General features: G+C 39.4%; 1 pseudogene; it reads left to right on the top strand.

The window, feature by feature from the left end:
* Positions 1–12,184, top strand: part of LOC149224958 (ferredoxin-dependent glutamate synthase, chloroplastic pseudogene) — a 96,340-nt pseudogene extending 84,156 nt beyond the window's left edge.
* The last annotated feature ends 251 nt before the right edge of the window (positions 12,185–12,435 follow it).

Here is a 12,435-nt window from a genome sequence, read left to right on the forward strand (position 1 = left end):
TCAAATAATGACTCCATCGCCCAATGGTTGAAAGCACTGGTCTAGCTCTTACAGAGATCTGCGGTTCTTGGCACCTCCAAGGAGCTACCATCCCCATTGGAGCCAATGTTAGTGTCAGTCTTTCCAGCCTTCCTCCAGTGATCAAATATGCTCTTACAAAGTGATTTTGAAGTGTCAAGGTCAAATTTTGTCATTTCAGTGAGTCTTCAAGCAAAATTTGGTCACTAGGCATTAGGTCTAGGGTTCGCTTTCACTCCTTTCAAAATTGTCCAAATGTCAGTCCATGTCATCATTCTTCTGAGTTTATCATCATTCATAGGGTTTTCATCATCATGTCAAGTTCCATTGCGTCATTTTACACCTTGTTCATGCTTCAGTTGCACCTAGGCAAGGTCATTTCCCTCTCCTAGGGTTTTGAAAGCAATTTCTCTTGGACGGTCAAATCATCAGCAAAACTTGTATCCTGATGTTCATACACCTTCCCCTATCCTTAAAGTACCTTATCAAACACTCCCCATCCCTTAGATCCGCCCAATTCCTCATTTTTGCACAAACCCTAGTTTCTAGCTACAACCTGGCAATTTTCTAGGTTGGGCCTGTGTTTTGCCCTTTTGGACCCCTTCCCCTCACTCAATCTCTAAGATTCCACTTTCCCCTACTTCCTAACATCCCTCCCTACTTCCAAAAATTTCCCCAAGAATTTAGAAGCCCCTTATCCCCTTCATTTCGCTTCATTTCGACAAAATTCCTTGTTCCACACATCGGGATAAGTTCCACTCAAAAGCCGTTTCAGAGCAATCAAAGATGAATTTTGGAAAACTGAGAGAGGTCTTTGTCCACAACAGGCCAAGTAAGAAAAACCTCCTTCACTTTTTGCACAGGTGTCATGGTTTTAGAGAAATGTCAAAATTACAATCGCCGGATCCAAGGAGGTTGGCCAAGGCACTAAAACGATGGAAAAGGCCCGATCCACTCCAAATTTTGGCCAAAGCCTCTTTGACTGAGCATGGTACTTGATTGGGGACTCCCAACCCAAATTTCAAGAAATTTGGAGAAAATTTTGTCAATTGTGAATTTTTTGTGCCAAACACAGGTCTTCTTCACCAATGGCGCGCGACCTTTCGTTGGGAAACTCCATTTTGGGAAAACTCAGCATTTCTGGATTTTTCATGAAAAGTTACACTTGCTCAGCCATTACCAAGAAATTTCACCAAGTTTTGAGCCTCCAGAAAGTCAAAAAAACAAGCAAAAAATGACTTTCTGCCACATTTTTGACACACAGGAAGCAGTCTTGGGAGATTGCAATTTTGGAGGGGAAAATTACAACCAAATTCAGAAATTCTACTTGGGTTGGAAAGTAGACATCCAGACCTTTCCAACAAGCCCACCTTTGCCTCATTTGGACACCTAGAAGTGCCTCAAAAGTACCTCCAAAGGCGCGCGACCCGTTCAGGAATTGCGCGCAACCCATCAGGCAGTTTGCACAGGAATTCAACCTACAGCTCAGCAAAACGCAGTTTTGACTGGATTTGACTTTTTGGAGTTGATTTTCATCCTCCTTGTTGTAAATGATGTAATTTCATGATATGTTGACACTTATTTACCTCTTCTAGAAGATTCATTCATAAGATAGGCAAAAATTTAATGAATGAATTGGTTTCCTAGCTTATAGAGGCAAGTTGTTTTGACTGCCTAGATTTTAGTGCTCAGTTTAGAATTGGTTGAAACAGCTCCTAGAAGGATGAGCTCGACCCCTAGAGGCAAGGAAAGGTGTTAGCTTGCCTATATTATGTATTTTCTTAGTCATTTTCAGAGGTTGGAAAGGTTGGACTCTTGAGGGAGAAGCTCTTATTGTATTACTTACTGTATCTCTGCAATTTTTGGCAAAGGAAGACCAGGGTTTTGCAGTCCTTTTTGGGATTCTTGTGGTCACATGTATTGATGGTGTGTTTCTCTTTGTACTTGTAAGTGTGTTATGTGAATCATTTCCTTACTTTTCCTTCTGCAAATTAGGCAAATGAAGTGTTAAAGTAGAATTCATGACTGTCATGCTCTGCTTTTAAGTTTGCTTAATATCAATGTTTTCAACTGTTTAAGGGGAATTCAAGGTTATTGCTTGCTCTCCTTAACTCCTCACCGGTCATTCTCATCCATCCACCTCTATCAAAGGCATCAATACTGTCTCCTACCTTGCCCCAAAGAACCCCCTGCGGAAACTGTGTCCAATCCCCGCACCCGAAATTGCCATTCCCCAATTTTCCACCAAAAACCTAAAAATCCCAAATCAAACCTCTTGATCAGTTTACTAGCCTAAAATCAGTGTTTCCCTATTGGTTATCTCGCCCATTGAATATCTTTATCGAGATAAACCGGAGAGAGCCCTCTCCTGCCTCGTAGGGCTAGCTACGAGGCTAAGTGGTTTGATGTTGCCTTGGAGTTTACCTTTTTCAGCCTGAGGTGAAATTCCAAGCGCTAACAAACCCGACATCTTTATGACCCATTTTTGCATACAATTGTTTATCCTCCAATAGTTTGAGCAGTCACGAAAACTAGAACCTGATAGCTACGATATCAATCAATTTCAGAGTATCTCATTAAGTGGAAGAACTTATCAGCCGAAGATTCCACATGGGAGGACAAGAATTTTATACAGAATCATCCAGAACTACTCAAGCGTTGAGGATAACACTTTTTTTTGAAGGGGAGGGACATGTTAGGTCCTTATAACACTAGTGTAGCCCCCTTATTGTTATTGTTGTGTCCATGAAGCCCCATATTGTTATTGTTGTGCCCATGTAACCCCCATATTGTTATTGTTGTGCCCATAGAAGCCCACTATTTTTATTGTTGTGCCCTTATATTATTATTGTTATGTAGGCTTTGATTATATTGTGACCCCTTAGACTCCTATATATACCAAGGAGGTATTTTCATTTGTATCATCCAATAATTGTTCATTTATGTGATGTAAAGGAGGCTACCTCCTCAAAGAATCTAATTTTCAAGTCGTTGATATATCTTTTCTTTTGTTTCGTGATTTGGTTGCGTCACATTTGACTGCTCAAGCGTTGAGGACAACAATTTTTAAAGGGAGAGGGGCATGTTAGGTCCCTATAATACTAGTGTAGCCCCCATATTATTATTGGTGTGCCCCATGTAGCCCCCGTATTGTTATTGTTGTGCCCCATAGAATCCCACTATTGTTGTTGTTGAGCCCTCACATTATTATTGCTATGTAGGCCCTGATTATATTGTGACCCTTTATACTCCTATATACACCAAGTATGTTTTGTCATTTGTATCATCCAAGAATTGTCCATTTATGTGATGTAAAAGGAGGTTTCCCCCTTGAACAAGCTTATTTTCAAGTTTTTGATCTATCTTTCTTCTGTTTTTGTGATTTGGTTGCATAACAATTATCAAATACATCATACACATTAGACATTTTCATCACAATGGAGAGTGTTGTGACAGTGTTTGTCCCTAAAAATAAGCTGAGTGACATTGTTGGAAATCCAAATTTGGCATCTAATCAATTGTGTGTGAGATGTTATTATCTGCCTACAATATCTGTTACATTATATTATTTTACAACTATTGGATTACTAGCCAAAGCCTTTGCTACTACTATACGTTCTCTCCCTTCAGCCACACTTGTAGTTATAGGGGCCTTGTCAAGTGGGATAGCAAGTTTCATCATCACTAACCCATCGATAAATGCTTTATGAATTGTAGGTCACCTCTGTTAGTGTCAGTCTTTCCAGCCTTCCTCCAGTGATCAAATATGCTCTTACAAAGTGATTTTGAAGTGTCAAGGTCAAATTTTGTCATTTCAGTGAGTCTTCAAGCAAAATTTGGTCACTAGGCATTAGGTCTAGGGTTTGCTTTCACACTTTTCAAAGTTGTCCAAATGTTAGTCCATGTCATCATTCAGCTGAGCCTATCATCATTCAGAGGGTTGCTATCATCATATTAGGTTCCATTGGGTCATGTTACACCTTATTCATGCTTCAGTTGTGCCTAGGCAAGGTCATTTCCCTCTCCTAGGGTTTTGAAGGCAATTTCTCTTGGATGGTCAAATCACCGACAAAACTTGTTTCCTGATGTTCATACACCTTCCCCTATCCTTAAATTACCTTATCAAACACTTCCCATCCCTTAGATCCGCCAAATTCCTCATTTTTGCACAAACCCTAGTTTCTAGCTACAACTTGGCAATTTTCTAGGTTGGGCCTGTGTTTTGCCCTTTTGGACCCCTTCCCCTCACTCAATCTCTGAGATTCCACTTTCCCCTGCTTCCTAACATCCCTCCCTACTTCCAAAAATTTCCCCAAGAATTTAGAAGCCCCCTATTCCCTTCATTTCACTCCATTTCGACAAAATTCCTTGTTTCACACATCGGGACAAGTCGCACTCAAATGATGTTCCAGAGCAATAAAAGATGAATTTTGGAAAAATGAGAGATTTTTTTGTCCACAACATGCCAAGGAAGAAAAACCTCCTTCACTTTTTTCACAGGTGTCATGGTTTTAAAGAAATGTCAAAAATACCGGCGAGAACGAAGGTGCTCCAAGGACTGTTGGCCAAAGCACAAAAAAGAAGGAAAACGCCCGATCCACTCCAAATTTTGGCCAAAGTCTCTTTGACTGAGCATGGTACTTGATTGGGGACTCCCAGCCCAAATTTCAAGAAATTTGGAGAAACTTTTGTCATTTGTGAATTTTTTATGCCAAACACAGGTTTTCTCCATTAACGGGTCTCACCCCCCGCGCGACCCTTCATCCTGGCAACTCCATTTTGCAAAAACTCAGCATTTCCAGATTTTTCATGAGAATTTACATATGCTCATCAATGGACTTGAGATTTTATGAAGTTTTGGGCCTCCAGAAAGTCAAAAAACAAGCAAAAAAAATGACTTTCTGCCACATTTTTGAGACACAGAAAGAAGTCTTGGGAGATTGCAATTTTGGAGGGGAAAATGACCACCAAATTCAGAAATTCCAGTTGGGTTGGAAAGTAGACTCACAGAAATTTCCAACAAGCCTACTCTTGCTCAATTTGGACACCTGGAAGTGCCCCAAAAGTGGTCCCAAAGGCACGCGACCCGTCAGGCAAACTTCTCCAAATTTCAGTGTACAACTCAGAAAAACGCAGTTTGACCCTGTTTGACTTTTTGGGGTGGATTATTATCCTATTTGATGTAATTAATGTACTTTTATGACACTTTTACTCTTATGTACCTCTTCTAGAAGATTCATTCATGAAAAAGGTGAAAATTAAATGAATGAATTGGTTTCCTAGCTTATAGAGGCAAGTTGTTTTGATTGCCTAGTTTGTAGTGCTTAGTTTAGAAGTGGTTGAAACAGCTCCTAGGATAGTGAGCTCGACCCATGGAGGCAGGGAAAGAGGTTAGATGATCTATATTATGTACTTTCTTGCTCATTTTCATGGTTGGACTCTTGAGGGAGAAGCTATCATTGTATTATTCAATGTATCTCTGCAATTTTTGGCTAAGGAAGACCAGGGTTTTGCAGTCCTTTTTGGGATTCTTGTGGTTACATGTATTGATGGTGTGTTTCTCTATGTACTTGTAAGTGTGTTATGTGAATCATTTCCTTTCTTTTCCTTCTGCACATTAAACAAATGAAGTGTTAAAGTAGAATTCATGACTGTCATGCTCTGCTTTTAAGTTTGTTTAATTTCAATGTTTTCTATTGTTTAAGGAGAATTCAAAGTTAATGTTTGCTCTCCTTAGCTCCTCACCTATCATTCCTGACCATCCACCTCAATCAAAGGCATCAATACTGTCTCCTACCTCGCCCCAAAGAACCCCCTGCAGAAACTGTGTCCAATCCCCGCACCCAAAATTGCCATCCCCTCAATTTGCCACCAAAAACCCTAAAAACCCTAAATCAACCTTTTGATCAGTTTACTAGCCTAAAATCAGTGTTACCCTATTGGTCATCTCATCCATTGAAGATCTCACCGAGATAGACCGGAGAGAGCCCTCTCCCGCCCCGTAGGGCTAGCTACGAGGCGAAGTGGTTTGATGTTGCCTTGAGGTTTACCTTTCTCAGCCTGAGGTGAAATTTCAAGCGCTAACATATTGGCGACCATACTGGGGAGAACAAACTTGTTTGTGGGTTGATGTGTTTGTTTTATAAGCTACAGACGGAGCCTGAAGTTATGCCAGGTAGCCTTCGAAACGCTTTTGCTTTGCATAAGCGGAAGTAGATAAACGCTGCTTCAGTCAATCTCCGGTCTAGCTTGTAAACGTGACATCTAACTTGTTAATTACCCCAGTACATGTATCAAGTTCAGATCTGATTGTTGATGGTGAACAACGATCAGACACTGACAAGGCTGAAATCATTCACTGGCGACTCCTTCACTGAAAAATCCAGAGATCAATGCTTCATGGTGACTTCACTGCAGAGAGATCAGTAGCTTTGAGCTTTTCAAGATGGATCGGATTGCAAGAAGATACGCTCCCCTGAGCCGAGATCACATCCCTGGTTTTCCAAATAAAATTCCGAAGGTAGATTGGTCAAGGAATTTGCCTACATTTAATGATGATGGCAAGAAGGATGTTGCTCTACATCTAGTTAGATTTCACATGCATATTCGCAAATTCAAGGTCGATTTTCCTGAAGATTGCTTGATGAAGATATTCTTGGCCACTCTGGAAGGTAGAGCCCAATCATGGTATGAAAGTTTGCTGCCTGCTTGTATTTATTGTTTAAAGGATTTTCATGCTATGTTCATTGAAAGATATAAGGACTCTTATCCATCATTGAATTTAGTTCAAGACTGTTGCAAGCATGCCTATAGTTTTATTGAAAGCCTTGAGAAGTTTTATGAAGATGATAATTTCATGGATGAAGAGATCATGGAAGCCCTGTATAAAAAGCCGTTTCAGCAGCACATAGAAATCTTAGAGGATACTTGTCAAGATCAGCAGGTTGAAGATGGCCATATGGCTGTAATTGATGAAAGAGAAGAGCTTGTTTCAGATCTGCCCACAGAAGAAGACAGCGTGCAAGGTAGCCAAGATTCAATTTTAGAATGTAATGCAGTCAACTCAGTTATTTCAGATCAAAATTCAGATCATGGTGACCAAGAATACCTTGTGTTGAATCCTATAAAGAAGAACTCGACTGTTAAGATCAGCTGGCATGAAGAAAACAAAGTTACAAATCTAAGTGCTCCCACCTCACCGGAACTAGATCTTCATGAGGAGGTCATTCAGTCAGCTCATGAACAGCAAGGTGAGATCTTTGCTCAAGCAAGTGAAAAAGTTTCTTTGAGTGAATTTGTGGCAGACGATGTAAATGATAATACTGTGCTTGATAATATTTAAGAATGTAATAAGGAACTTCATAATTTGGTTATGATATCATATGAAGATGACCTACCATATTGTCAGACTACAGAAGATCAGAGCATACAGGATTACCTTTCAGATTCTTCATATGTTTCATGTGCTAAAATGTTTTTCCAAGAAGAGATATGCTCATCCATTTGTTCAGAGTTTTTTGAAGCCCATGAGCGTACTTTTACTGAAGCACATGATGAAGGCAGATCAAAATTTGAAATAAAGGATTACTTGTTCTTTCAGCAGAAGGTGGCAATGGCAAATCTTCATGTTTTTCACGATCCTCTAGCAAGTTTGTTGCAGCCAGCAGTGACAGTGTTTATTGCGATGTTCAGTGATGAAGGAGATCATGGTCAACTATGTTTTTGGATGCCCAGTTACCAGTATCTATTGTTGATCATGAGATCTGATTGGGAGAACCAGTCAAGAAGGCATCTGCTTGATTGGTTACATTGGCATTATGATATAGTTTGATGGTAGGTTGTCTTGTAAGAAACATAGGCGGTTATGTACTGCCATCAAGTTTTAAATTTTAAGTTCAGGTCTTGAGTTAGTTTGTTAGAGTCAAGTTTTTCCATCATTTCAATTTGTCATCGAGTCGGTTTGAGTCAAGTTTCAGTTAAGTTTCAGTCACTTTTTAGTCAAGTTTTCATTCAATAAATGTGTCAAAGGTTTTGTGTTCTCCATTCAAAATAATGACTCCATTGCCCAATGATTGTAAGGCACTGGTCTGCTCTCCCAGAGGTCTAAGGTTCTTGGCACCTCCAAGGAGCTACCATCCCCATTGGAGCCAATGTTAGTGTCAGTCTTTCCAGCCTTCCTCCAGTGATCAAATATGCTCTTACAAAGTGATTTTGAAGTGTCAAGGTCAAATTTTGTCATTTCAGTGAGTCTTCAAGCAAAATTTGGTCACTAGGCATTAGGTCTAGGGTTTGCTTTCACACTTTTCAAAGTTGTCCAAATGTCAGTCCATGTCATCATTCAGCTGAGCCTATCATCATTCAGAGGGTTGCTATCATCATATTAGGTTCCATTGGGTCATGTTACACCTTATTCATGCTTCAGTTGTGCCTAGGCAAGGTCATTTCCCTCTCCTAGGGTTTTGAAGGCAATTTCTCTTGGATGGTCAAATCACCGGAAAACCTTGTTTCCTGATGTTCATACACCTTCCCCTATCCTTAAAGTACCTTATCAAACACTTCCCATCCCTTAGATCCGCCAAATTCCTCATTTTTGCACAAACCCTAGTTTCTAGCTACAACCTGGCAATTTTCTAGGTTGGGCCTGTGTTTTTCCCTTTTGGACCCCTTCCCCTTACTCAATCTCTGAGATTCCACTTTCCCCTGCTTTCTAACATCCCTCCCTACTTCCAAAAATTTCCCCAAGAATTTAGAAGCCCCCTATTCCCTTCATTTCGCTCCATTTCGACAAAATTCCTTGTTTCACACATCGGGACAAGTCGCACTCAAATGATGTTCCAGAGAAATAAAAGATGGATTTTGGAAAACTGAGAGAGGTTTTTGTCCACAACATGCCAAGGAAGAAAAACCTCCTTCACTTTTTTCACAGGTGTCATGGTTTTAAAGAAATGTCAAAAATACCGGTGAGAACGAAGGTGCTCCAAGGACTGTTGGCCAAAGCACAAAAACGAAGGAAAACGCCCGATCCACTCCAAAATTTGGCCAAAGCATCTTTGACTGAGCATGGTACTTTATTGGGGACTCCCAGCCCAAATTTCAAGAAATTTGGAGAAACTTTTGTCATTTGTGAATTTTTTATGCCAAACACAGGTTTTCTCCATTAACGGGTCTCACCCCCCGCACGACCCTTCATCCTGGCAACTCCATTTTGAAAAAACTCAGCATTTCCAGATTTTTCATGAGAAGTTACATATTTTCATCAATGGACTTGAGATTTTATGAAGTTTTGGGCCTCCAGAAAGTCAAAAAACAAGCAAAAAAAATGACTTTCTACCACATTTTTGAGACACAGAAAGCAGTCTTGGGAGATTGCAATTTTGGAGGGGAAAATGACCACCAAATTCCGAAATTCCAGTTGGGTTGGAAAGTAGACTCACAGACCTTTCCAACAAGCCTACTCTTTCTCAATTTGGACACCTGGAAGTGCCCCAAAAGTGGTCCCAAAGGCGCGCGACCTGTCAGGCAAACTTCTCCAAATTTCAGTGTACAGCTCAGAAAAACGCAGTTTGACCCTGTTTGACTTTTTGGGGTGGATTATTATCCTATTTGATGTAATTAATGTACTTTTATGACACTTTTACTCTTATGTACCTCTTCTAGAAGATTCATTCATGAAAAAGGTGAAAATTAAATGAATGAATTGGTTTCCTAGCTTATAGAGGCAAGTTGTTTTGATTGCCTAGTTTGTAGTGCTTAGTTTAGAAGTGATTGAAACAGCTCCTAGGATAGTGAGCTCGACCCATGGAGGCAGGGAAAGAGGTTATATGATCTATATTATGTAATTTCTTGCTCATTTTCATGGTTGGACTCTTGAGGGAGAAGCTATCATTGTATTATTCACTGTATCTCTGCAATTTTTGGCTAAGGAAGACCAGGGTTTTGCAGTCCTTTTTGGGATTCTTGTGGTTACATGTATTGATGGTGTGTTTCTCTATGTACTTGTAAGTGTGTTATGTGAATCATTTCCTTTCTTTTCCTTCTGCACATTAAACAAATGAAGTGTTAAAGTAGAATTCATGACTGTCATGCTCTGCTTTTAAGTTTGTTTAATTTCAATGTTTTCTATTGTTTAAGGAGAATTCAAAGTTAATGTTTGCTCTCCTTAGCTCCTCACCTATCATTCCTGACCATCCACCTCAATCAAAAGCATCAATACTATCTCCTACCTCGCCCCAAAGAACCCCCTGCAAAAACTGTGTCCAATCCCCGCACCCAAAATTGCCATCCCCTCAATTTGCCACCAAAAACCCTAAAAACCCTAAATCAACCCTTTTGATCAGTTTACTAGCCTAAAATCAGTGTTACCCTATTGGTCATCTCATCCATTGAAGATCTCACCGAGATAGACCGGAGAGAGCCTTCTCCCGCCCCGTAGGGCTAGCTACGAGGCGAAGTGGTTTGATGTTGCCTTGAGGTTTACCTTTCTCAGCCTGAGGTGAAATTTCAAGCGCTAACAACCTCCATTTGGCACATGAATCATTTTCATTTTGGGTGAAAGCCTTCTTTGAGGATACTTCTAGGAGACTTGAAAACTTCGACTTTATACAATTTATACCTGGAGGTGAATATCGCAAAAATAATACAATATGTAAAAATTGTTACGTAAGGTTATTCGTGAGAAAAATGAAAATGCATTTTCAGTATACCAACAACATCTTGCTAAATGGCCAGTAAATGTCCTTCATGACCTCCTAGAATTTGCAAGTAATCAACCTTTTATTCCTGTGGGAAAGGTTGAACCAGATTCAAAAATTGTGCAACGCTTTTGCACTGGGGGCATGTCACTTGGTTCTATTTCAAGGAAAACACATAAACCAATTTTCGTAATAATGAAAAAAATAGGAGGAAACTCAAATTCATGGGAAGGTGGTGAGGATCTTGTGCATTAGAGACCTTTATTATATGTAGTTAATGGATATTCACCAACATTTCCACACCTTAAAGGTCTTGTAAATGGTGGAAATTCCACTAGTGCAATTAAGTTGCTTCAGGTTGGTTTGACATTACTTGAAAAAATTTAGTTAATGTAGATCAATTGGAGGTCAAAATTGCACAAGGGGAAAATCCAAGCAAAGGAGGGAAATTTACTAAAAATAAAGTCAACACATACATAGAAAGAGTGCATAACTCTAAACCTGGTGTATCTATGATATATTCTCGTCCACATCATGATATCTACTCTATTGAGGACCTTGCACAATTGATTTTTGACCATCACCAGGTCAATCCAAAGGAAAAGGTTTCTGTTAAGATTGTAGCAGAAGATGGAATCAAAATTGTTTCCTTTGGATTTCAAAAGGAAATATTGATGTAATACAAAAATAGGGACATGATGGGGGCATTGGAAGAAATTCAATGATTTCTATCAAACATGCAAGTCGTCCTTGGGAGGTTGGTCTTATAGAGACACATCAAACACTTTTTAAGAATGGGTTCTGTGAAAGAGTTGTTATAAGGGTTGATGGTGGTTTCAAGAATGGAGTTGATATCATGTTGGTAGTTCCAATGGATGTAGATGAGTAAGGATTTGGTTTAGTAGCCATGATAGCTAATGGTTGTATTATGGAAAGAATCTGATACACAAACAATTTTCATGTTGGTGTTGCCAGCCAGAGGTAGGAATTGTGGGCACGGTTTCTTGGTGTACTTGGAGATCTGGTCAACTTTTTCTTATATGTTACAGAAGAGGTTAGAGGTATTTTTCACAATTGACTTATGAGAAGCTGGATGATATTATTGGAAGAATAATTTTTCTAAGACCTAGACACATATCCTTAATAAAGACTTGGCAATATGATCTCAGCTATCTACTTTCTAATGTTGTACAAAAAAAATGGAGCAGCAATAAAAATAAGACAACAAAATGTTCATATAAATGGGCCTCATTTAGATGACATTTTGTTGTAAAATCTATAGATTTAAGATGCAATAGATAAGGAAAGGGAAGTGAAGAAAATTGTTCAAATATATAATGTAGATTGTTAATTTTGTGGCCAAATTACTAGTGTCATTGCTAAAAAAATAGGGAGATACATGTTATGCAGGTCAATTAGGGAGACTATTTACTAGCACTGAAAATGAGGTGGATGAGCATTGGCCTAGGCATTGAATTAGGAGTATCCTCTGCATTGCAGTACTTTTAGAAACAGCATAGATTTACAAACAATTATGGATGTAATGTTGTTAGAATGGAACACCAAAATGTTACACTCTCAACACAACATATATTGGACTCAGTTGTGAAGGTGATGGAAATTTTTTGTGCTATTTGGAAATTTGTCCTTGAAGTTGAGTACTTTGACCGGGGGGTGTGTGTAGGTTAGCATTGGTCTATGTCCAACTCTCAACTTCTAGACACTT

This window comes from Pinus tabuliformis, chromosome Q, assembly GCF_031772625.1.
Source record: "Pinus tabuliformis cultivar Carrire ecotype Pingquan chromosome Q, CPIR1, whole genome shotgun sequence".
NCBI lineage: Eukaryota > Viridiplantae > Streptophyta > Pinopsida > Pinales > Pinaceae > Pinus > Pinus tabuliformis.